The sequence below is a fragment of the Pogoniulus pusillus genome, chromosome 24 (genome assembly GCF_015220805.1).
Source record: "Pogoniulus pusillus isolate bPogPus1 chromosome 24, bPogPus1.pri, whole genome shotgun sequence".
Lineage (NCBI taxonomy): Eukaryota > Metazoa > Chordata > Aves > Piciformes > Lybiidae > Pogoniulus > Pogoniulus pusillus.
Window position 1 is genome coordinate 3082415 of NC_087287.1, and position 26674 is coordinate 3109088.

Genomic DNA, 26674 nt, shown 5'->3' on the forward strand with positions numbered 1-26674 from the left:
GGTTGTTTTGTTTTGGGTTTTTTTTGTTACTCTTGGTAGAAAAAATGAGAAATCCTACTTAGGTTTTCATATTAATTGGTCAAAACTCCCCAAAATGCTAAATATGATCTGTGGAGACCTAAGAGCAGCCTTCCAGTACCTGAAGGGGGCCTGCCAGAAGGCTGCAGAGGGACTGTTTGCAAAGGCTTGCAGAGATAGGACGAGGGTAATGGTTTGAAATGAGAGAAGACAAGATTTAGATTGGATGTTAGGAACAAGTCCTGCACCATGACGATGGTGGAACACTGGAACAGGTTGCCCAGAGAGGTAGCTGAGGTCCCATGCCTGGAGATATTCAAGATCAGGCTTGACAAAGCACTGGGCAATGGAGGATGTCCCTGCTGACTGAAGGGAGGTTTGGCTGAATGACCTTTGGAGGTCCCTTCTGACCCAAATCCTTCTATGATGGTCATGACTCCAGAAGGCATTTGGTAATGCTGGTAGCTCTAAGCATATATTTCAGTCCTTTTTTTTTAACACAGATTTTTCAGGCACAGCTTTACCCTCAGTGCTGTCAGGACATTATGCTCATTTTCTGTCATTTTCTGTACTTGTGACCTGCTACCCTTCCTGGAATTTTGTTTGGTTTTAGTTTGGTCTCTTTTGGGCCTGATGTATTGCTCAGGGCCATGCAGAGAGTAGCTTTCCTTTGATCTGTGAGCTGAAGCACAGGGACTGTGCATTATGCATAGATGAGTCTTATCTTTGTGGTACACTAATTTACAAAGTCAAATTTGTATCCTTGAATATCTTAGAGGAAGATCACAGAGCTGAGCACATGTAGGAGTGACAGGGAAGAGAAAGGACAGCTTGAATTCTGTCTGGAGAGTAGAAAAATGTGTCTGAAGCAGCCTACTGCAAATAGTAACTGATTTAGCAGTCATCCATGGAGAAATAGCCACTGATAAAAGCCTGGAAAAAGCAGAGTGAATCCTCAGATGGGTACAGGGTTCAGATAAACAGAACAGCAGTGTAGAACCTGGATTCGTGGAGAAGGGCAAGTGGAGCCAGCAGCCTCATCCCTGTGCCCAGGTGAGCTGAGCATAAGCCCCTTTGGTTTAGGAATTGTATGGTAGCATAAGAAGAGCTCTGAATGGGTAGCATGTTCTCTATATAACCCAGGTCTGGGGATGTGAGTGAGAATCCTCTACCACAGAGGGTGGATTTATCAGAAGGTGGTTTCAGGAGCAGCTGGAGCAGTGTCAGGGGTGATGTGAGTGCCCCTCTCACCCTGCCCTGGCCTTGGGCTTTTGCTTTGCATCCTCCCCTACTGCTACAGATTTTTACCTTAGTAATTGCCTTGCTTGCTAGCTTATAAACTTCTCCTTTTGACAAAGAAAAGGCCACATGGAATTTGTATCCAAAGGTTCACCTTATGTATTCTCTGCAAGGATGATGTGCACTGACTACAGAAAACATCCTGTAGTTGGTATTGGGTGTGGGGGGGTTCAGATATACTTAACATGGTAGTAACTCTGCTTTTTCCCTGAAGAACTTCCTTATGATTTTTATAAGTAGTAGAATTAGATCAATCTTTTTTTTTTCCCAGGATCATTACAGTTTTAGTCTCTATTTGTTAGCAAAAATGATACCTGAACTGCCCTCAACAAAGATGAATTTGGACCCAGTTCCAGCCATAGCTTTAATGAGTTAAACCTATCAATAGTAGATCAAGTCAGGTATGATTATAATCAGCAGCATGTTTAATAAATCAAACCAACCACACAAATCCAGGGACATAAATAAGGAGGGGGAAAGAAAAAACCCTGTTCTCCTCTAAGGCATTCAATTCAGAATGCTTGGCTTCTTGCACCAAAGCAGAGCTGTGAGCTGCTTAATTCAGAGCTGTGTATGCTGGCAGGGGGAAGTGGTCATCAACTATCGTCTGCTTTTGTTGCTGCTCCCATGTATCATAGAATTATAGAATCAAGAAAGTTGGAAGAGACCTCCAAGATCATCCAGTCCAACCTAGCACCCAGCCCTATCCAGTCAACTAGACCATGGCACTAAGTGCCTCATCCAATCTTTTCTTGTAGTGCAAACCATTGGCATTGTCACTTTGTGTAACACTTTTTTCACATTTAGTATTCTGGAGCTGGTTTTTTGGATCTGTTCCTTGCTTTGGAATGCCTGTTTTTTTGTTAAGACTTGTCCTTCTGGACAGAAAGAAGGACATCAACTTTTCCTTTAACTAAACATAAACCACATTGCTCGAACAGCTCCGGTTTTAACATTTCAAAATGGTTTTGCATATGTTATATTTGTTATAAAAACAGCCCTCAATTCCCCAAGAGATATCCCTGAACCTTCAGTGAACTGGTGATAAACTGATATTTCCACAGCCAAGTACATCGAATCCACACACCAAAAAACAGCCACGAAGAAAGAGACCTGGGGCTACTGATAGATAGTAGCTGAAGATGAGGCAGCAGTGTGCCCAGGTGGCCAAGAGAGCCAGTGGCATCCTGGCCTGCATCAGGAGCAGTGTGGCCAGCAGGACAAGGGAGGTTATTCTGCCCCTGTACTCAGCACTGCTCAGGCCACACCTTGAGTGCTGTGTCCAGTTCTGGGCTCCTTCATTCAAGAGAGATGTTGAGGTGCTGGAAGGTGTCCAGAGAAGGGCAACAAAGCTGAGGAGGGGCCTGGAACACAAACCCTATGAGGAGAGGCTGAGGGAGCTGGGGGTGTGCAGCCTGCAGACGAGGAGGCTCAGGGCAGAGCTCATTGCTGTCTACAACTACCTGAAGGGAGGTTGTAGCCAGGTGGGGGTTGGTCTCTTCTGCCAGACAATCAGCAACAGAACAAGGGGACACAGTCTCAAGTTGTGCCAGGGGATGTCTAGGCTGGATGTTAGGAGGAAGTTGTTGTCAGAGAGAGTGATTGGCATTGGAATGGGCTGCCCAGGGAGGTGGTGGAGTCACCATCCCTGGAGGTGTTGAAGCAAAGCCTGGATGAGGCACTTAGTGCCATGGTTTAGTTGACTGGACAGGGTTGGGTGCTAGGTTGGGCTGGATGATCTTGGAGGTCTCTTCCAACCTGGTTGATTCTATGATTCTAATGAGAGGGATTTCATAGGAAAACTCAATGCAACCCAGACCAGTTCGTGTCAGCTGTATGAATCACCTGAAACTAATGTGAAAAGTAGCTGGCACTTTACAAGAGGAGGGCTGAAGATGCTTAGAAACACTCAGGATGTTATCTAACTGATTTTTAGTGAAGTGATGCACACTTAACCTTTCCTCACCGTCCTGTGCAGCATCCAATACAAACCAAGCTGTCAAAAATGTCAAAGAAGGAAAAATAAATACAAGAGTCCAATCTGAGCAGGTTTTAATTGCTGCTACTGCTAATACCATGTGACATTCATATTTAGTTTGGGTTTTTTTTTGTTGTTGTTGTTGCCTTTTTTGTTGTTATTATTATTCATTCTATTATGACATTTAGAGCAACAGATGTAACAATAATGCAGTTCCAATATTATCTCAGCCAAGTGCTGGTGGTTGCACTGTTTTGCTGCCTGCCTGCAGTGTGGATACTCTAAGAGGAGGCTGTGAGGTGACCTTATTTTGGCTTTCCAGTATCTAAAGGGGGCCTACAGAAAAGCTGGGGAGGGACTTTTTAGGATATCAGGGGGTGACAGGACTAGGGGGAGTGGTGCAAAGCTGGATATGAGGAGGAAGTTGTTGAGCATGAGGGTGGTGAGAGGCTGGAATGGGTTGCCCAGGGAAGTGGTTGAGGCCCCACAACCTCCCTGGAGGTATTCAAGGCCAGGCTGGATGAAGTTTTGAGCAGCCTGGGCTTGTGGGAGGTGTCCAGGCCTATAGCAGGGGGGTTGGAACTGGCTGAGCTTTGAGGTGCCCTCCAACCTAAACCATTCTATGATTGACGCACATATATATATATATGCACACAAATCTATATTTCCTGCAAAGCAGCCCTATGACTTTTTGCATTTCCCCTCTTTTTCTGCCTTTCACATTTGGATGTGGCTGCCTCTCTGCTCAAGATCAGTGATGTTCCCTCTGGAAGTCAGCAGACTATGATGGCATCTTAGACTTTCCATGAGGGAACCAAAAAAACCTTTTCTAATAGTGTCTGGGAGACCATAAGAGTGCAACTGAAGACAGACCTGCTAGAATTTCCTGCTGTCAAGAAAGGGCTTTTGCTTTCCCCCATCTTGTGTTCTTTCCAGATGACCTGTTCCTACAGCTTATGCAAGCAGCTGATCTCCAAGGCAAGCCCAGGGGGAATGAGATTGCAAGGGAAAAGATGCAGTATCATATCGTTATGTCTATAATTAGCACCTGCAGTAATGTAGGATCCTTTCACAGTTGTCACTGGGAGCTGTGGAATTTCCCACTGGAAATGACTAGTCCTTAATTTACTGAGGCTTACAGGAAAACCAACAGCAAGGGGCACAAGATCTCACAAAAGAATTACAGTTACAGTCTGTAACTCTGTTGTTTGGATGTGTGCACTCAGACACACATTACACATGTTAGGGACGAGTATGAAGGCATTTTGGGTCGTTTGCCTGATTCATTTCTAATTCTTTGCTTTGTTTCAGCACCTTTGAGACTGAGTGCTCCTGTCAGAGCTCCTTGCTATTGAGTAGGTTCATGAAGGAAATCAATCTCCATTCTTCTTAGATTCCTGCTTTCATAAGCAATAATTAAACATGTTAAACTACTGATATAAAAATAGATGGTGTGTAAAATAACTTCTTAATTTCCCTGCAGGCCTGGGCTTACTTTCCAGGGAATTTAACTTCACTTCCTGTTAGTGGAAATTTCTTTTGCCAACTGGTGTGGTCACTTCCACCACCACAATCTCTTAGGGATTGTAATGAATTTAATAACTTATGCTGAGTGCTCTTTCCAGTGAAGCAATTCGAAGTCTTTTATTCCTCCAGGGATGCACTCAGCCTCCTCTCAGACTCAAGATCCTCAGGGATGCAAAATGTTCATTTCAGTACAGATTATCCAATTAATTTCTCCCAGATTTTCAGCTTATGTTCTTGATGGCAGCAAAATCAGAGAATCATAGAATCAACCAGGCTGGAAGAGATCTCCAAGCTCATCCAGTCCAACCTAGCACCCAGCCCTGGCCAATCAACCAGACCATGGCACTAAGGCTTTTCTTCTTGAACACCTCCAGAGATGGTGACTCCACCACCTCCCTGGGCAGCCCATTCCAATGTCAAATGTTGCAGCACTTCTGGTTTTCAGTTTACCCCCAGACTGAAATAGGAGCTGGGACTGTTTAGTTTGAGGAAGAGGAGGCTGAGGGCAGACCTCATTGCTGTCTACAGCTAGCTGAAGGGACATTGTGGAGAGGCTGCTGCTGGGCTCTTCTCACAGGTATTTGGAGACAGAACATGGGGGAATGGCCTCAAGCTGAGGCTGGAGAGGTTTAGATGGGACATTAGGAAAAAAGTTTTGATGGAGAAAATGATCAGAGACTGGAATGAACTGTGCAAGAAAGTGGTGGAGTCCCCCAGCCTGGATGTGTTTAAGGGTGGTTCAGATGTGGTGCTTAGGGCTATGTTTCAAGGTGAACCCTGTAGATTAGGGTTCTAGGTTGGGCTTGGTGCTCCTGAGGGGCTTTGCTAACCTGCATGTTCCTGTGATTCAGAAGTCAGAAGTTTGATCCTAATGATTCTTTCCAACCCTGACTGATTCTGTGATCTCTAATCACAGTCTTTAATAGTATTTATAGCTGGGTATTTTGGTCTCTGAGCACCTGATTTACCTGTATTTTTCCACACAGATTTTTCTGTCTGGATGAGACTTCATTACCCAGCAGATATATGCTTCAGAAGTGTGAAATTTCTTCCATGTCAATGTGATTGGCTCATATTGAAACAACTTTTTGCTATTCCATAGTGAGTGATAAAATAAACCCTTAAAGAACACTTCTCTCCTTTCAAAAGCTGTATTTCATAGGATGATTCCAGGAAACCAATCTCTTAATTTCTCTCATTTCCATTTCCTTGAAGGACTGGTGGGCAATGATAACCCAGGTGTTAGCCTCATAGCGCCACTATGTTGGCAGGGATGTGTCTTCTGCAGTTATACTCAATTCCCTGCAGAGGTAGGACTGAAAGGCACTACCAGAACCTTTCCAGGGTGAAAAAAGAGGTACTGAAAGCCTTCAGTAAGACAAAGACTTCTACCAGATGATACTTTCCTTTTTTCTTCCCCTTTGTCTAGGGTGTAGACAATATCTGCAGTTTGTACATGTGCATATAGACATGCATATATACCTGTGTATGTGTGTGTGTATGTGTATATATAGACACTTACACCCCACACACACACATGTATGTATCTACAGACAGGGATTAACATAATTAACTTCAAACATTTAATTCCAGACACTTTTCATTGTTTGTAGCACTCTTTGCATCTATCATAGAATCATAGAATCAGTCAGGGTTGGAAGGGAGCACAAGGATCAGCCAGTTCCAACCCCCCTGCCATGCCCAGGGACACCCTACCCTAGAGCAGGCTGCACACAGCCTCAGCCAGCCTGGCCTCAAACATCTCCAGCCATGGAGCCTCAACCACCTCCCTGGGCAACCCATTCCAGCCTCTCACCACTCTCATGCTCAACAACTTCCTCCTCACATCCAGTCTGAATCTCCCCTCCTCCAGCTTTGCTCCATTTCCCCCATTCCTGTCACTATCCCTCAATTTAATGCTGAACAAAGTTTATCTTCGTCTCTCCAAAACCTATCAGCCACTCACAGGCATTCCCTTTGTTGTTGTTGCTTTATCTTTTGGGTTGGGAGGTGGTATTTTGGCAGTTGGGTTTTTTTGTTTAGTTGGTTTTTTTTCTCCCCAGATAATTATGGCTGATTGTTAGCCTATAGGATATATATTTATGAAAATTCTGTCATCTCTGTGCATTTTTCACAAGCATCTAATGCACACATGCAGCCTTTTTATGTAATAATGGCTTCTTTTTCCCCTGTAATATGTTGTTTGAAGTGCAAAATGAACTTCAGAGTCTGCCTTTCTTACAGGCCAGCTTGGAGCATGCTCTGATTTTGCACAAAACCATTTCTCAGTCGTTGCATATACTTGTTGTGTTGTGTTTTCTGGGGGTTGAGGGGTTCATTTGTTTCTTTGTTTTATTGTTGTTGGAAAACTTCATTTTAAAAATGGTTCTTTGTGATTTTTTTTCTACTTTATTGGTTATGCAATTGCTACCTTTGAAGGGGTTCCATGAGGCAGTGCTGAAAGGTTAAATTCCTATTCTGTTGTGATGGTTTGGGAGTCACCTGCCTCCCTACTCCTGTGAAATCACCCAGACTAGACTCAGCCAGCTGGAAGTTAAGGCATGAAGCTTTCTATTCACAGTTTAGCACAGTTTACAAGCAGAGATTTACAATGTATCACAAATATTTACAGCTATATACAGCAATATACAAGTTAAAGGTAATACAGCAAGATGAGCTGGGAGGATCAGCAGGGGGGGTTAGAAGCAGAATGATGAGTTGGGTTACACAGCAAAAGGCCAGGGAGAACAGCACAGGCACCAACTGTGACAGAGGCTCTCACACTGTCTTACTTATGTTTGTGTCTTTGCTTTTACACATCTCAGCAAGCCTATGAGTGAAGTAGACAGCACCACTCTTTCCTTTTCACAGCCTTTAATCTATTTTTTCTCTTTAAAATATTCCAATTTGCCTCAAACTGGCATGTCTGTGTAGTATTTTTCCAGCTAGAGATCAAAGAATTCTCTTTCTCCACCTTTTTTTATTAAGAAATGAAATAATTCCATGAAATGAAACATTTTGCTTTGTCTAATCTATGGAGGTTGTGTTTACAGAACAGCCAAATGGAAAACACAGTGGATTCTGCAGGCATGCATTACAACTGCATTTTGTATGACAAATGAACACTATTGATTTTCCTATAGAGCCCTTCATAAAGATAATCTTATATGCAGAAGGAGTTAATTAAATGCTGAAGAGAACAGAAAGATTTAAAGCTGTGCTTTAAAGAGGTGTATTTCACAGGAAACATACTGAGAAAGCAGCTCGGGATTAACTTTATCCCTTCCCATCTACACAGATTGATATGGAAGGCTTCAAAAATGTGAGAAATGTAAGGCATCATAACAAACACTCAACAGAGCTGATGGACAAGAAGTCAGCAAGTGAAGCCATGAAACCCCCCCAGGGGTCTAAGAAAGCTCCAGGGCTATTTGACTTAGGTTCAGAGAAGGAAAATTCAAAAGAAGAGAAATATTGAGGGTAATATTCCTTCCTGAAACTCAGAGAGAATGGGTTTTTTTGGTTGTGGTTTTTTTTTCTCTTTCCTAAATAGAGATAAGAGTTTGTTCAACTGATTTCTAGAGTTCAGTGAATCATAGAATCACAGAATCAGAGAATGGTAGGTGTTGGAACGGACCTCTGGAGATCATCCAGTCCAACCCTACTGCTAACCTTGAGTGCTGTGTCCAGTTCTGGGCTGCTCAATTCAAGAGAGATGTTGAGGTGCTGGAAGGTGTCCAGAAAGGGTAACAAGGCTGGTGAAGGGCCTGGAAGACAAACCCTATGAGGAGTGGCTGACGGAGCTGGGATTGTTTAGCCTGGAGAAGAGGAGGCTCAGAGGTCACCTCATTGCTGTCTACAACTACCTGAAGGGAGGTTGGAGCCAGATGGGGTTGGTCTCTTCACCCAGACAGCCAGCAATAGAAGAAGGGGACACAGTCTCAAGTTGTGCCAGAGGATGTCTAGGCTGGATGTTAGGAGGAAGTTCTTCCCAGAGAGACTGATTGGCATTGGAATGGGCTGCCCAGGGAGGTGGTGGAGTCACCATCTCTGGAGGTGTTGAAGCAAAGCCTGGATGAGGCACTTAGTGCCATGGTCTGGTTGACTGGCTAGGGCTGGGTGCTAGGTTGGCCTGGCTGATCTTGGAGGTCTCTTCCAACCTGCTTGATTCTATGATTCTAACCTACTTACTTTGGTCCAAATGCAATTTCCAGCCTTTGAGGGTTGTCTCTGGTCAGTCAACAGAGTTTATCAAGACAAACCTCTTTTAACCTGTTCCATTGCAGAGAGATGGGAAAGATGTTAGTAGGAAACCTGAGCATAGTTCTGTTAAAGAACTGTATTGTCAGTTTATTCAGCCATGGAGCAAAACAAATACTGCTAACCTTTGTGTACTGCTGCCACTGGGATTATTCTAACAAACTACTTCATAAGCTTCTGTAAGAACGTATTCCAGAAGTGAAAAATCTTGATTCATTTCATAAAGTGGATCCTCTGGTGGCTACCTGAAGCACAGCATTACCACTTTTGCACTTTTCTTCAGGAAGTTAAAGTGATTTTAGGTATTGCTTCATGCTGAGTTGCAATGGCTAAGACATTTAAGAGCTCCCTTTACGTTTCCAGTAATAACTTAGGTGCTTTAATGTGTAGGATTCATTTCTACCTAGGATTTTCTTTAAGTCACTTTTGGAAGTGAAGCACAGGTTAGCATTCATCCCACAAAAATATCTACCCATATCTTGCTGCTAGGATCTTCTGAGGAAGGACTGGGATGAAGGTTGGACTGGCTGATCCTGGTGGTCCTTTCATAGAATCATAGAATCAAGCATGTTGGAAGAGACCTCCAAGATCATCCAGTCCAACCTAGCACCCAGCCCTGGCCAGTCAACTGGACCATGGCACTAAGTGCCTCATCCAGTCTTTCCAACCATAATGATTCATAGTGATTAGATGTTGTGCTGAGGGATTTGGTTTGGTCTAGGACTTGTCAGTGTGAAACTAATAATTGGACTTGATGAGCTTGGAAGTCTTTTCCAATCTAAGAAATTCTGTGATTCTGTTTAGAAGGCTTGTAGAGATAGGACCAGGGGCAATGGCTTTACACTGGAGCAGGGAAGATTTAGGATGGACATCAGGAGGAAGTTCTGCACAATGAGACTGGTAAATTGCAGCAACAGGTTGCCCAGGGATGTGGTTGAGTCTCTGTCCTTGGAGACATTCAAGATCAGACTCCATGTGGCCCTGGGCAATCTGATCCAGTTGGAGATGTCTGTGCTGAGTGCAGGGCAGTTGGACAGGATGACCTTTGAGGGTCCCTTCCAACCTCACTCAATGCAATCTGTGAATCTTCTGTAATGGATAGAGACACACAGAGAGGAACCTTTCAATTTTGCTTGTTCTATGTCCCTGCTATCCCTGAGGCCTCTCTCATTCCACTCATTGAGAAGAATACTTTACAATAGGGTTATTATTTCTGTCAAGTTTTATAGTGGTGGTATAATAATGCTTTATGTGTCAGTCCACCACTGCACTCTGTAGTTTGGATTTTACAGGGAGCTGAAATCAGGTAGACTTGCAAAAGCTTTGGGCACGCAGTCCCTGGTGGAAATTACAGTCCTGGTCAGTATTTTACACCATTAAACTGCTGCATTTAGAAAATGAGAGTGAAATGCATCCCTGCTTCTGTATTTGCATTGACTTCAAGAAATACATATCATTTCAGGAGGAATATGTATCAACTACTAAGTGATGGGACTTAACAGAGAGCTTATGCCAGTGGGAGAATGTTCCAGTGATCAAAACTGACCAGCTTTTTGGCACATTGACCTGGCACACTTGGCTGAGGAAACCTCAGAAGAGACTTTCATCTGACCTGGTATGTATGGCAATGGTTGCCTCTCCTATAATTATTTTCCAGTAACCACCAAGGTTGTCATGTACATTACATAAGTCTCCTTTGATAATTTTCTCTGCTTAGGAGGGGATCCCATCAATATTTCTAACCTGCTCACTAATATTTCTACTTTTCTCCCTTCCTATTAGCATACAGGGTTTCAAAAATTAGCAAGTTCACCCAGACAGTTAAGTGCTGATGCTCTGACTCCTCTCTTAGGAGGTATATTGTCATTTTTTTTTCCTTCCATGTCATAGAATAGAATCATAGAATCAGCCATGTTGGAAGAGACCTCCAAGCTCATCCAGTCCAACCTAGCACCCAGCCCTAGCCAGTCAACCAGACCATGGCACTGAGTGCCTCATCCAGGCTTTTCTTCAACATCTCCAGGGATGGTGACTCCACCACCTCCCTGGGCAGCCCATTCCAATGCCAATCACTCTCTCTGCCAACAACTTCCTCCCAACATCCAGCCTATACTTCCCCCAGCACAACTTGAGACTGTGTCCCCTTGTTCTGTTGCTGGGTGCCTGGGAGAAGAGGCTGACCCTCACCTGGCTACAGCCTCCCTTCAGGTAGTTGTAGACAGCAATGAGGTGACCCCTGAGCCTTCTCTGCTCCAGGACTCACACCCCCAGCTCCCTTAGCCTCTTCTCACAGGGCTGGGCTCCAGGCCCCTCACCAGCTTCGTCACCCTTCTCTGGACACCTTCCAGCACTTCAACATCTCTCTTGAATTGAGGGGCCCAGCACTGGACACAGCACTCAGGGTGTGGCCTGAGCAGTGCTGAGCACAGGGGCACAAGAACCTCCCTCGTCCTACTGGCCACACTGCTCCTGAGCCAGCCCAGGATGCCATTGGCTCTCCTGCCCACCTGGGCACACTGCTGCCTCACCTTCAGCTCCTCTCTCCCAGCACCCCCAGCTCCCTCTCTGCCTGCCTGCTCTCAGCCACTCTGGCCCCAGCCTGTAGCACTGCTTGGTGTTGTTGTGGCTAAAATGTAGATACCTGCACTTGGCCTTGTTCAACCTCATCCCATTGGCCTCTGCCCACCCATCCAGCCTGGCCAGGTCCCTCTGCAGGGATCTCCTACCCTCCAACACATCCACACCTGCTCTTTCCTTGGTGTCACCTGCAAACCTACTGATGCTGGACTCAATCCCATGCTCCAGATCATCAATAAAGGTACTGAACAGGACTGTGCCCAGCACTGATCCCTGGGGCACACTATTAGTGACTGCTGCCAACTGGATGCATGATTCACCACCACTCTCTGGGGCCAGCCCTTCAGCCAGTTCTTGACCCATATCAGAGTGAATCTACCCAAGTCAGGAGCTGCCAGCTTGGCCAGGAGCTTGTTGTCCTTATAATCTTGCTTACAAATAGTTCTGTGAGTAGAGCAATTATCTGGAATCAGTTGAAATATGTACTAGTAAGCATAAGAGTCTTGTTTCATGCCTTGCTTCTTTAACATTTTAATCTAGACTACTTTCTTCCTGTAAACAACCCTTGGAAGACTGAATCCCATCCTGTTACTTTTCCACACAGCTTAAGAAAAGATCCATTTAAGTATTACTTTGAGAACCACGGGCAATAGCTACAGGTCACTAAGAACCAACTTGATCTAATGGTCAATGGAATCAATTCACTGATGCAAAGTAGAGGAATTCAGACACAACCTGTTGCAAACTTTCCCCCCCTGCTAGCTCTCCAAACTCTGCAGTTTTTAAGACAACACAATGCATGCATTTCACTTCTCCTTTACAGACTTATTTACTGCTGGGTTTTATGGCAAAACTTTTTCAGCAGAAGCTGCCACTTGAAAATCTCTTCAATTTAACTGGGAAATTTGCTATCCCCCTATAAATAGGTATCCTTTAGCAGTAGGAGTATAATCTTGCTTGTCAGTATTTTGCAACTGTTCAGCATTCAGATACTATAATTAAAAGAAAGCAATGATAAAAAAAGAAAACACATCCCAATTTTCATGTTCGTTTCATCTTAGCTCCCTACTGAGAGCAGATGTGACAGTAATGGCAGTGTTTTCTACATGATGATAAGTATTAGTAGCTTATAATGAGCTAAATGCCAGTGCCAAGGAGTTGTCATCTGAATGTTTTCCCCCAGCCTTTTCACTTATTCGAAGTGAATGAGGTAGTTTGGCTAGATGGGAAGCATATTTGAACAGCTGAAGAGGTTTATCTGCCCAGGAAGCTGCTCTTGGGTGGTGCTGCCACCAATTCCTTTGTATCCATGTGAAGGAGTCTGGTGAGGAGCAGCTGAGGGAACTGGGGTGGTTTAGTCTGGAGAACAGGAGGCTGAGGAAAGACCTCATTGCTCTCTACAGCTCTCTGAAAGGAGGCTGGAGAGAGGTAGGTGTTGCTCTCTTCTCCCAAATAACAAGTGACAGGCTGATAAGAAATAGCCTCAAGTTGCATTAGAAGAAACTTCTCTGGAAGGGTTGTCAAAGGCTGGCACAGGCTGCCCAGGGAGGTGGTTGAATCCCCATCCCTGGAGGTGTTTTAGAGAGATGTGGTGCCAAGGGACATGAGTTGGCCCCAGCCTTGGCAGAGTTAGAGCCTGATTGGACTCTGTGATCTGCAAGGTCTCTTCCCACCAAAATGATTCTGTGATTCTAACATGACCAGCCTTAGAGTGTGTGCTCAGTTCAGCCAGCCTTCAGCTATCCAGGCCTTTCTGGCAAGTGTCAGATGTTTTGTGCACACAGTCACTCCGTCGCACCAGATGCCATAGGCAGAAAGGATGTGGCTGTCATCTCCAGAATTGCCCTAGGGAAAGCAACCGACCTGAAAATGGGCTGAAAATACCATGTGAGGTGCTTTTGTCAGGACAAGTTATTGTGCTGATTCTACAGCAGACTTCTAGATAGGATTTCTGGCAGCAGCTGCTTTTTCAGCTGTCATCATCCTTTGACGTTCAGAGGCACATTTCTGTTCTCAGCCATGGACAAATAGTAATGTAAATTGGAGGTACCAGTCCTAAATGGGAGCCAGAGGGAACAATGCTTCCAGGAAGAGATGCTGGGGAAGGCCTCTTGCAGGCTGAAAGGCTCTCTCTCAGGGACTTTTAGGAAGGAAGGCAGACATGGCCTCTGCCACATCCATTTCCTCAGTGGGAATTCATACCCTTGAGCATATCAAATCAGGGTGAACCTCAAACAAAATCTCAGATATGTGCCACAGAGGAGAAGTGCTCTGCTGTGTTATTAGATGGTTTGCCAAGGTAGGAAATGTAAAAGGTCACTTGCTTTGCCTGATGCCTTTCTGGTATTGCTCTCCTCTCCTCAAGCAGAAAAGAATATTGGCTTTATTAATTTTAACCATTAGGCTTTGAGATCTGCCCACAATCTGAAATGACAATATGTATTGATGATTAGCTTTCTCCTCTAGAGTTCTTGGAAGGGATAAGTAGAAATGTTTGGGTGATTTTGTGGGTTCTTTTTTCTTTTAATATTCTTCCTTTAAATTGTATAGGGGATGTTCAGATTCACTTTGTTATGAAATTTCATGCCATCATGATCACAGTAAACATCCTATATTACAAAGATTTGTAAATCACCCATTTTTCAGCTGGAGGCTTATACAAGGGTTTTTATTTCACATGCTGAGAGATGTTTAATAAAATCTGAAGTTCCACTCTCTTTATGAATCTTTAATATGAGTGTCAGCAGATTTTACCCTTTCACTACTCATATTTTGCTAAGCAAACCAGTCTCAAGTTGTGCTGGGGGAAGCATCGGCTGGATGGTAGGAGGAAGTTCTTCCCAAAGAGAGTGATTGGCATTGGAATGGGCTGCCCAGGGAGGTGGTGGAGTCACCATCCCTGGAGGTGTTCAGAAAAAGCCTGGATGAGGCACTTAGTGCCATGGTCTGGTTGACTGGCTAGGGCTGGGGGATAGGTTGGGCTGGATGATCTTGGAGGTCTCTTCCAACCTGGTTGATTCTATGATTCTCTGTTATATCATTTCTGTCTTTGAATTGGGGGTTCTTTTTCTCCATCACAATACAGTCATAAAGAGGGAGGAGTTAACCAAAATATGCTTCTTTCCTTCTACTTAACTTGAAAGCTTCAATACATTCTGCAAGACCTGAACTTTTTCTATGTTTGCAATTAATGTATCAAAGGCTGCAGAAATTAAGATCCCAATCATACAAGTAAGGTCCCGATCATACAACCAGTGGTAAACAATAAAACAAGTTGTAAGATAATGAGAACACTGATCATTTGATTTTATTATAACAATAAATGCCAGATAAAAATGTAAATCCATTCTCTTTCCAAGTGCCCCATCCAGGCTTTCCTTGAACACCTCCAGGGACTGCAACTCCACCACCTCCCTGGGCAGCCCATTCCAATGCCAATCACTCTCTTTGCCAGCAACTTCCTCCTGACATCCAGCCTAGACCTCCCCTGGCACAACTTCAGACTGTGTCCTCTTGCTCTGTTGCTGGTTGCCTGGCAGAAGACACCAACTCCACCTGGCTATAACTTCCTTCCAGGTAGTTTTAGACAGCAGTGAGGTCTGCCCTGAGCCTCCTCTTCTCTGTGCTAAACAGGTTTGTTTTTAATCAAACATGATAGAGAAAGCTGCTGATTGTACAAGCAGAACTCTGGTGTTGATCAGGACAGAAAGCTCCTGACCTTCAGAGCTGTTGATCCTAAGTGCTGTTGATAATATCAACTGGTAAGGTCCCATTTAGAGAGGGCAAATAATTACTGCAATAAATGTGGAGGATTTCTGACAAAACTTAGGCTAAGAACTCGGGCTTGGTAGAATGCAAAACTGCAAGGCACCAATCAGTCTACTGCTCACTCTAAGTGTGTAGACAGTTTCTTAATTACTGTAAATGAGCACCTCTGGCAATTTGCCTCTGGCTTCCAAAAATGATATGTTGTGCTTGAAGATAAAAACACTCTCTTTTTAAGGAGAGATTATATTTATGTGGCTAAAATGAAAGGTAAATGTTAGAAGTATAAATATACATATCTTATATATAACCAGATCTGGTATCTAATAAAAGTAGGCACTTTTCTATGTGTAAAGAGTTAACCCTCATGGGGATGGTCTGATCTGAATCTGAACCCAGGTCTTCCTGACTCCTCCCTGGGGGTGGTCTGGACCTGACCCCAGGTGTAGTGGTTTGCCCACAGCCCACTTCCTATCTAGACCATCCATAAAAACAGAGGAACTTCCTCTTCCTCTTTCTTTTTCACCTCCCTGCCTGCCTGCCAGCACCACCTTTGTTCCTGCTGCTCCTCTTGTGCCACATGGCCACCTTACCACATGGTGGGACCACCATTTCCTGAATCTACCTCCATCCATTGCCATCAGTCTGGTTGTAGATATATTTTCCTATCTTGTTTCCCTTCCCTACACCTTTTTAACTCCCCTACCTTAAATGCCTTTTATTTATTATTAAAGTTTTTTCCTTGAACTTCCAAGTGGAAGCAAGGCTATTCTTTGGGTGGTTTATCCCTTTTTCCTCTCTGCATCTGATTCCTTTCTTCCCAAGAGGAGGAGAGGGGGAAGCATCCTATTAATGCATTGTTCTGTTTGGTATCTGAGTCTCTGGGAAGCTTAAATCAGACCAATGCACTGTGATATATCCACTCACCATAGCAGCTCGTAGAAAGAATACAGATAGAATCATAGAATCAACCAAGTTAGAAGAGACCTCCAAGGTCATCCAGTCCAACCCAGCACCCAGCCCTAGCCAGTCAATTGGACCATGGCACCAAGTGCCTCATCCAGTCTTTTCTTGAACACCTCCAGGGATGGTGACTCCACCACCTCCCTGGGCAGCCCATTCCAATGCCAATCACTCTCTCTATGCCAACAACTTCCTCCTAACATCCAGCACTTCCCCCAGCACAACTTGAGACTGTGTCCCCCTGTTCTGTTGCTGGTTGTCTGGCAGAAGAGACCAACCCCCACCTGGCTACAACCTCCCTTCATATGCCTACTAATGGGTAAAGGCATACAATCCCCCCAGTGAAAGCATACCTGGCCTCTCTCTCTGACAGATATTCTCCTTAAAGTAATCTGTAGAGATGATGTCTTCAGCATCAGCCCACCTTTTGGCATAGTCCCCGGAGAAAGAGAGATGCTCTGTGGCTGGAATTAATTCACTTTGTGTCATCTGTGCAGCACAATGTAGGCAGAGAGAACAATCCATCCTTTGCCTAACACAAAAATGGACAGTAACTACTGAAGGATCTGCTCCTTTTTCTATTATCTGGGCACCTGAGTTTGCTTTGCCATCTCAAAAGCCAATCAGCCACAATAAATGATGATGTTGGTCCTGTGTACTTCATTCTTAATGAAGTAGTAGAGAGATAATTCCTAGGGGAGAAAAGAATCAGTTGAGTTTGTGGCACTAGAGCTCGGTAAGAGCTGGACTATGTGCCTGGCTCTCTTGGTAATAAGAATCACTGCTTACTTACAGAAACCCCAGCATGTTTTGAAGATTACAAAGAGCCAAGGAAGCCTTAGATCGAGGTAACTGGGTGTAAAGAAGCCCTTTTTTATGAATGAGGAATTCATGAGCTTTGGCTGGGTATAAAACCTCTCTCGGCTCTGTCGTTCTGCGGAGCACATGAATTTTGAGATCAGTTTTGCTGTGAAATTACTGCAGAGCCTGTGATTGAGAGGCACTGTAAACTGGCTTTTCTTTTGTGGTCTTAGCATGTTATTATTCCCAGGAAAGAGGGCCAGGCAAACAGGAGGAGAAGGAATATAAATAGCTATTGTGAGTAGAAAATGGGAAGTGCATGTCGTGGGGAACAGGCATACTAAAGATATTACTCTGAATTTCAGTGTCAGGGTCAATTTCCAGTGTTCAAGGTGCATAAGTTCATATATTCTCAAATCCTTGACTATATTCATATTTTGATTAGTGATCTGCCCTTATTTTTCACAATAATTAATGAATTTGGGTTAGCAATTGTTGCTGTTTTAAAAGACTTTCTGTACAATGCATGACTTATGAATGGCTTTCAAAATCCTCACCTACAGAAATCCCTGTTATGTTAATAAACTGATGTTTAGGATGGTGTTTATTCTCTCTCTGACTGTCTGTGAGACCAAAATGGTCCTTCTAGTCTAATACAACATCTCCAGCAGTGGAAACAGCAGATAAGAGAGAGAGAGGATATTTAGTGTGCAAGCAACACCATTTTATGTGGTTCATTCCCTTGTGCTTTCACAGCATTCACAATTTTTGGATCTGGTTGCCCAAGAATTTGCTTAATCCCTTTTTCAGTTCCCTGATAGTGTCTCTGCATCCTCCTGTGACAGGAAGGTCCAGCTGTTCGTTAATTGCTAGAAGAATACTCTTGCTTTTATCTATCTTAAACTAAAATCTGTAACTGAGCACACACCAGCAGGGCAGGCTATGTGTTTTTCTGTTCTCTTCTAGATTCTGATCCACTGCACCGTTCCAGGGGTCACTAATTTCTTATCATCAGTGTAACGATAACAGCAGGTTCGAGACCAGTGTGAACCAAGGGGAAAAACTCATAAATGCCCCTCTAAAAGTGGGAAGTCTGCACATGCCATCATGTTACTCCTCGTCTTCAGCAGTGACTATGTGGCTAGAATTGCCTCTTTCAGGGAAGGCTGCCTCTGAATTCTCAGGTAGCCAAGAGAGCCAATGGCATCCTGGCCTGGATCAGGAGCAGTGTGGCCAGTAGGACGAGAGAGGTTTATTCTTCCTCTGTACTCAGCACTGCTCAGACCACACCTTGAGTGCTGTGTCCAGTTCTGGGCCACTCAATTCAAGAGAGATGTTGAGGTGCTGGAAAGTGTCCAGAGAACGGCAACAAAGCTGGTGAGGGGCCTGGAACACAAACCCTATAAGGAGAGGCTGAGGGAGCTGGGGGTGTTTAGCCTGGAGAAGAGGAGGCTCAGGGGTGACCTCATTGCTGTCTACAAATACCTGAAGGGAGGTTGTAGCCAGGTGGGGTTGGTCTCTTCTTCCAGAAAACCAGCAACAGAACAAGGGGACATGGTCTCAAGTTGTGCCAGGGGAGGTCTAGGCTGGATGTTAGGAGGAAGTTGTTGGCAGAGAGAGTGATTGGCATTGGAATGGGCTGCCCAGGGAGGTGGTGGAGTCACCGTCCCTGGAGGTGTTGAAGAAAAGCCTGGATGAGGCACTTGGTGCCATGGTCTGGTTGACTGGCTAGGGCTGGGTGCTAGGTTGGCCTGGATGACCTTGGAGGTCTCTTCCAACCTGGTTGATTCTATGATTCACACAGTCTGTGTTGCAAATCCTGCAGACTCGGTGTGAATCCATACCAAGATGCTAAGTGGTCTTGAGGAGGTTTTGGTTTTGTTGGTTTTTTTCCCTTTTGCTTCATTAACTTTTCCACAAGTTACTTTCAAGTTAGGGAAATCAGCCTGCCTGGCTTGCTTGGAACCCCTAGGAACACTAATAAAGTTTCCCCATGTCTCACTTCAGGTCCCAAAACTCTTAATTTTAGGACCTTAAATTCTTCTTAGTTAAATTGTTAAAATCTTAGCTTTTAAAGAAAAGTCATGAGACTAGGAGCTGACCTCATGCATTGATTTTGTCTGGTTTAGTTATTGCAGCAGCAGTAGCAGAGCAGGGTCAGAAATCATGTCACAGAGGTGGTATTTCATCTCAAGGTGATATCATTGCACTTATGGTTGGAAAAACAGCAAGGAAAATCAGCAGCATTCATTAAGTTGTTATATAATCAAGTTTGGCTAATTACATTAACACAAATGCATCTCTATCAGCAAATATATGGGTTCTGTAGCATCAAATCAAGGTACTTCTGCTGGGGGAGTTCTAGGCTGGATGTTAGGAGGAAATTCTTGCCAGAGAGAGTGATTGGCATTGGAATGGGCTGCCCAGGGAGGTGATGGAGTCTCTGTCCCTGAAGGTGTTCAAAAACAGACTGGATGAGACACTTAGTGTTGTGGTCTAGACGACTGGCTAGGGCTGGGTGCTAGGTTGGACTGGATGATCTTGAAGGTCTCTTCCAACCTGGTTGATTCCATGATGTTTGCTTCATGAGGTAACTAAAATCTTTAAGTTGGTTTATTCTAGCCCATCTTTGTGTCACACAGAAATGTTTCCTCCTGCCATTTTTTTCCCACCTGCATTCTCACACAGAGGCACAGCAGACCAAATGTTGCTGCAGCAGCATTGAATTTGGTCCCAAATAAAGATTTTTACCTGAGAGTGCAACCTCCTTGAGGAAATGTGAGTGGATGTCCATTAGATCTTGATGATCTGTCTCCTTTTCTCCTAGTTGAAGATACAATTATGATAATTCCACCAGGTTAAACTGGTTCTTTTGTTTTTTACCTGAATGGCTCTTGTAGTTTCTATTTATGGAGAATGCAGTTTAGCATCAGGTTCTCTACAGCTCTGCATTGTGTGAACATTACTATAGATCCTGTTTCTTCATTTGTAAATAAGCCATGAGACCTGCTACCTTTATAGGCAAGCAGCAGTTTGCTACAGGCAGCACAGAAGTGGTGCAAACTACACCTCTTCCATTTTTGAGAGCTCTGAAATCTTTAAGGTGACAAGGATATGAAGCTTGATCCCACCAGGAGCAGAAGAGTTCAGCTCTGAGTGACACTAGATGCTTAAGCATGTCATTAGCTTATTTCACTTCAGTAGATCCGAATAAATTACTGTGACTCTTGGTGTGTTTAAAGTTAAATATGAGTTAAGTACTTCACTGCATCAGGACTAAAGTGCTAATCGAGTCCCTAATCCTTCTGCATATCCCAGAACTGGAAAAGCTGTATGCTTGAAATGGCATTTAAATGATACTGCAAAGTGAGTCAACAGATTTTCCCTCCTTGTGTTCACTGAAATGCTGTTGCTGATTTCTGTATAAAAAGTAAACCAAATTGTCTTCTGAGGAACAGGGATGTGCCTTCTGGAATCATGGAATCAACCATCTTGGAAGAGACCTCCAAGCTCATCCAGTCCAACCTAGCACCCAGCCCTAGCCAGTCAACTAGACCATGGCACCAAGTGCCTCATCCAGGCTTCTCTTGAACTCCCCCAGGGATGGTGACTCCACCACCTCCCTGGGCAGCCCATTGCAATGCCAATCGCTCTCTCTGCCAACAACTTCCTCCTAACATCCAGCCTAGACATCCCCTGGCACAACTTGAGACCGTGTCCCCTTGTTCTATTGCTGGTTGTCTGGGAGAAGAGACCAACCCCACCTGGCTACAATTTCCCTTCTTGATGCTTTTATTAGGGAAAGGCAGGTAGGGAAGGGGCTGAGCATTGCCCATGCTGGGCTGCTGTGTGAACTGCTTCTCAGATGCCCGTTTCTGCTTTGTTACCATTTGCCCTGAGTTGATTGGGTTTTATAGACTTGTAATTGCAGGATTCTTCTGCTCAAGCAAACGCTGGTGTGTTTTACTAGTGCACTGCTAGCGTTAGCACTTTAACATCTGCAGGTCACGTTTTGAGAGCTCTTGTAGCTTCTGTCCCGGCTTCGGCTGGCTCTGTCACTCTCCCTATAATCACGTTGGTTCTGCCTGCGAACAGTCTGCAGCCTGGAACATGAAGTTTTGCTGCAGTGCAAGGAAAAGTACTCTTTACTTTTTGAAGAAGCAAACCTACATGTGAGTTTTCAGTGAGCCACACAAACAACTTGAGCTCTTGGGCTTCCTTGTGTTAGGAGAATTGCTTTGCATTTATCTGCTACTTGCACCTAAATTTCCTAGTTCTGAATAGAGGAAAAAAGGATTTAGCACAGTCTAACAACTGAAGAAATAACACCAAGGAAGAAATCCTTTTATCAAGTACTCCTACACACAATAAACAAAAGCTTTGGAAGCAAACAGCTGTGTAAAGTAGTCGTAGTTGAATGGGCTGCTGCCTCTCTTGAATGTATCCTGCAGAGAAGCTGCTTTTACAGCGTGCCCTAAGTAAAGCTTTCCAGTTCACCCCCGGTTTAGATGGAAAGCACCTGGCATGCCTGCTCCCACTGTGGGTTGCTTGTTAGCTGGATGGATGTTTGGGAGGGGAAGAAGGAAGCTGTTCTGCCTTATTTCTTGCGCAAAAGTAGGTCACTGGTTCTGATGGCTGTTACTTGCTTCTCTGCTTTGAATGTGCATCGTTAACAGAAAATCTGTCTGTAAATGAGAGCCTTTTGTGTTTTGCTCTGTCTTTCAAATTAGATACTTGTCCTAGTCGTAGATTTGTCAGCAATACTGAGAAAATTGAGCCAGCGAAGAGCAGGAGCTGGCTGAAAGAATGGCTACTTCAGTTTTCTGTAAATGGGCAGCAGAAAGTCTGTTTGGTTGTTGTTTTTTTCTCCTCTCAGTGGGGAGAAATACTTCAAACATGCTTTAAAAGAAAAGAGGTCAAAGGATGCTCAGTACCTGTAACTGTGGTGACCTACAGCAATGTGAGGAAGTACAGGCTGGATGTTAGGAGAAAGTTGTTGGCAGAGAGTGATTGGCATTGGGATGGGCTGCCCAGGGGGGTGGTGGAGTCACCATCCCTGAGGGTGTTCAAGAAAAGCCTGGCTGAGGCACTTAGTGCCATGGTCTGGTTGACTGGCTAGGGCTGGGGGATAGATTGGAGTGGATGATCTTGGAGGTCTCTTCCAACCTGGTTGCTTCTATGATTCTATAATGCAGGGGGTTGCAAGAGTATGGTAGAGCTCTGGGGTTTAGTGTGGTTGTTATTTAAAGAGTCCAGGTTGCAGGATGTGATAAGCATGAAAACAGCCCTGGGAGTTACTGTAGGTAGTTTTAAAGGCAACTCAAACCTGAACATAGGAATGTTATTTAACATTGTCTCTATGTAGAAGATGTTGCAGTGACATAACTTAGAAGTTGATCTCAAAATACGTTTGGAATGGCAGTCCTGAAGGCTAAAATCCAGTGCTCGTCTGCAAGGGTGACCCCTGAAAGGAGCTGCTTGTCACGATACTGCGGGAGGTGGCTGTAGCTATTCAGTGCAGCACTTCTGCAGCGAAGAGAAAGAACATCAAAGAGCTTCTTGCAACTTTTGAGGTCTTTGTAGAGCAGATGTGAAGTTTCAGACAGCCTATTTAGTTTAATAACCCCAGCCACTTCTTTCACCTAATCATTCCTTGGCTGGCTTTTAGCTCCCCTCAGCTAAACTGATACATTTTAAGGGCACAGCCTCGTAGCCTCCATTAAGTAAGAAGGCTGATAGCTGTGGGGCTGGAGCTAGCAGATATATTCTCCACCTTAGCAAGTGAGCAAACTGATAAAACCTGATCGACTCCTTTGCATCCACTCTTGCAGGTGATCAGCTCTCTGCAAGCAAATAAGATTTGGGCAAACTGCTGCGGGCAGAAAAGGCATCAATGTGTGTGGGTGGGGGTGGGTTCTGTGTGCACTCTTAATGTTTGGGAACTGTTTAGGTGAGTCCACTGTGGCAAACTACTGGATAATTGCATTGCATCCCTTAGAGTCCTTAAAAATAAACCCCCTGCTGTTTTAGCCATCATTTCAGCACAGTTGTTAGGAGTTTGTAACGTAACCTGCACAGGGAGCACGGTGGTGGCTGTAGCTTTATTGTGTACTGGGATCCAAGTGCTGTCTACAACTACCTGAGGGGTGGTTGTGGCCAGGAGGAGGTTGCTCTCTTCTCTCAGGTGGCCAGCGCCAGAACAAGAGGACACAGCCTCAGGCTGTGCCAGGGGAAATTTAGGCTGGAGGTGAGGAGAAAGTTCTTCCCTGAGAGAGTCATTGGGCACTGGAATGGGCTGCCCAGGGAGGTGGTGGAGTCGCCGTCCCTGGGGCAGTTCAAGGCAGGACTGGATGTGGCACTTGGTGCCATGGTCTAGCCTTGAGCTCTGTGGTTAAGGGTTGGACTTGATGATCTGTGAGGTCTCTTCCAACCCTGATGATACTGTGATACTGTGAAGTGGTCTGCCTCATAGTGCTGGGTTACTCATTCTGCTGCTGCTCCTTGCAGATGCTGTTTTTGCTAAGCTTTTGATGTGATTGTCACTAGGCTTTGGTTTTGGGGGGTTGGTTTGGGGCTTGGGGGGTTGGTTGTTGGGTTTGGTTTGGTTTTTGGTTGTTGGGTTTTTTTTTGTGAGTTTGATGTTTGTTGTGCTGATTTGAGGCAAGTGGGAATATTTTAATGAAAAATTTAGATTCTAGGCTGTGAAAAGGAAACAGTGGTGATGTCTGCTGCACTCATAGGCTTGCTGAGATGTATAAAAACACAGCCAAGACAGTGTCAGAGTCTCTATCTGTTGGAGTCAGTGTCTGTGCTTTGCTCCCTGGGCTTCTGCTGCTCTGCCTGGATCTGTGTAACCCAACTAATCCTTCTGCTTCTAACCCCCCTTGCTGATACTCCAAACTCACTTTGCACGTAGGAATTTGTTGGCAGAGAGAGTGATTGGCATTGGAATGGGCTGCTCTCAGGGAGGTGGCTGAGTTGCCGTCCCTGGAGGTGTTCAAGAAAAGCCTGGAAGAGGCACTTAGTGCCATGGTCTGGTGGACTGGATAGGGCTGGGTGCTAGGTTGGACTGGATGATCTTGAGGGTCTCTTCCAACCTGGTTGATTCTATGATTCTAAGGCAGATTCTGGGATAAGGTAGAGGGGTGAAAAGAAGGTGGAAGGGTGGTTGGGAGCCCCTCCTGGGCACTCTGATTTCTGGGTGGGGTATTGTGTTTCTTTCTTACTTTTAACTTGTATATTTCTGTCCCTAGCTGTAAATATTGTAACTACCTGCTTGTATATCATGCTAAGCTGTGAATATAAAGCCTCATTCCTTAACTTCCACCTAGTCTGGGTGATTTCATAAGAGTGGGGGGCCAGGTAACTCCCAACCCATCGCAGTTGTTACTGTGATGTGCATTGTTTGTTGTTGCTGTGTTTTTGTTTGGGTTGAATGTAAGGCTCCCACCAGAAAGGAGAACACAATTAGTTCATCAAGCTTTATTCTTTTCATGACAAATACATAGATCAAGGGCCAGCTTGCAAAGAAAAAAAAATAACCCAGGAGCTGTTAAAGGAGGTCATATTACAGCTGCAGGAACATTGTTTTTCCAAGTGGCTCTTTCACTTTGCAACCAACATGTCTAAAGCAGAGGTAGCCTTTGAGCCAGCCAGCCTCTCAGCTGTGGTAATCTAATTTTTCACTGCTTGAGTATGTAACCCCCAGCCTTCAATCCATATTCTGTATGACTGCTTCTTGTGTCAGACTTCTTCAAAAGAATTAACCTACTCTGATTTACACTTGAGATTACAGCTGAGATTCTGGCCTCTGCCTTTTGACATATGAATTAATAAGAAACCAGAAGAAGGGAAGCAACTTCTGAGCAGCTTTGCAGAACCTGTGGAGTGCTGAACTCCTTTTGAAAACAAATGTGCAGATTTTACATGGATGCTGCTTCTTATTTATATGGACAAATAGAAGAATAAATATTGGTCATGAAGGGAAGGTTTGGTGGCTTAGTAGTTTGATAGAATCATAGAGTAGAACCATAGAATTAGCCAGGGTTGGAATGGACCACAAGGATCATCTAGTTCCAACAACCCTGCCATGGGCAGGGACACCCTACCCTAGATCGGGCTGGAAGGAGCCTCATTTAGTCTGGCCTTAAACACCTCCAGGGATGGGGCCTCAACCACCTCCCTGGGCAACCCATTCCAGCCTCTCACCACTCTCATGCTCAACAACTTCCTCCACACCTCCAGCCTGAACCTACCCATCTCCAGCTTTGCTCCATTCCCCCCAGTCCTGGCACTCCCTCAGAGCCTAAAAAGTCCCTCCCTAGCTTTTTTGTAGTACCCCCTTTAGATACTGAAAGGCCACAAGAAGGTCACTTTGGAGCCTCCTTTTCTCCAGACTGAACAGCCCCAACTCTTTCAGTCTATCCTTATAGGAGTGGTGCTCCAGCCCCCTGATCATCAATGCTTTTGCTGTTTCAATACCTGGGATAGCTTTTACAAACCTATGTCACTGAGCAGTGCATTTGAGTGGGTAATTCAGTCACTAAATTACTCACTGCACATAGGTAGTCAAAACACCCCAGGGGGGTGTGTGTGTTACTTGTTGCTTAATTACTTCACAGATTTCCTTCAGAAGGCTTTGTTTTACTTTTTAAACGCTGTGTTAGTTACATTTCACATTCTCTGTACTCAAAATGTAGTTCTGGGTGTTAAGTTCTGTTTTGTCAAGTGACCCCTTGTGATGGTTGAAATGAGTAATGCCTGCCACTCATTATGGTTATGCTCAATGCACATCTCAGATTAGCTTTAGTTTGAAAGGAGCAAGAGGGGAGCAGATTGTAAAAACTCCTCTGCAGGCTGATGACAAAAAGTTACTCTAAGCTTTATGGTCAAAACCTACAGCTAAAGGTCTCAGTCACTATTTCAGTAGTGGTGGGAAGATAATTGTAAGATGCATTTCCTTTATCTCCTGTTTATGCCAATATAGTTAGGGGATAACAATTAATACTCATGTGTGTGTGCATACATTTGTTGACCACATAGTGCATGGTTCTCCTTGACCTGCTTTGGTTGAACCTTGGCAAAACAATGGCCAACACTGCTGCATGAATTTGTCTTTTTTGCTCTCATGCAGACCAGTTTCAGTATAAATAGGCAAGTATATGAGCCCTTCTTTTTTTCTCTACCATCAGAATTGCTTATGTTCACTTACCACTCAAATTACAAAGGGACAAAAGCTCAGCCAGTGTTATTTTAACTCCTAAAATCTGATCAAAGGCTTGAGGAAAGTGTGCTCTTCTCCCTGCTCTGTAGGGAGGTAAAAAAGACTAGGGGCCAGTACTGAACTGTGTTTTGTAGCAAGTCTTTTGATGTCCCTGGTCTCTCTGATGGAACAAAGCCTCTTTGCCAATGCTGGGGCTCTCCTAGAATCACAGAACCAACCAGGTTGGAAGAGGCCTCCAAGATAATCCAGTCCAACCTAGCACC

The 26674-nt window shown here is 44.5% G+C and overlaps 1 long non-coding RNA gene across 1 annotated transcript in view; it reads left to right on the forward strand.

Annotated features, from left to right (window-relative positions):
* LOC135185899 (uncharacterized) overlaps window positions 1-23157 on the forward strand; it is a 59761-nt gene extending 36604 nt beyond the window's left edge. Inside the window, exons 3-4 of the long non-coding RNA XR_010306681.1 lie at window positions 10545-10697; window positions 23020-23157. This is a non-coding gene — a long non-coding RNA (uncharacterized LOC135185899). The remainder of the gene's footprint in view (window positions 1-10544; window positions 10698-23019) is intronic.
* Window positions 23158-26674: the final 3517 nt, after the last annotated feature.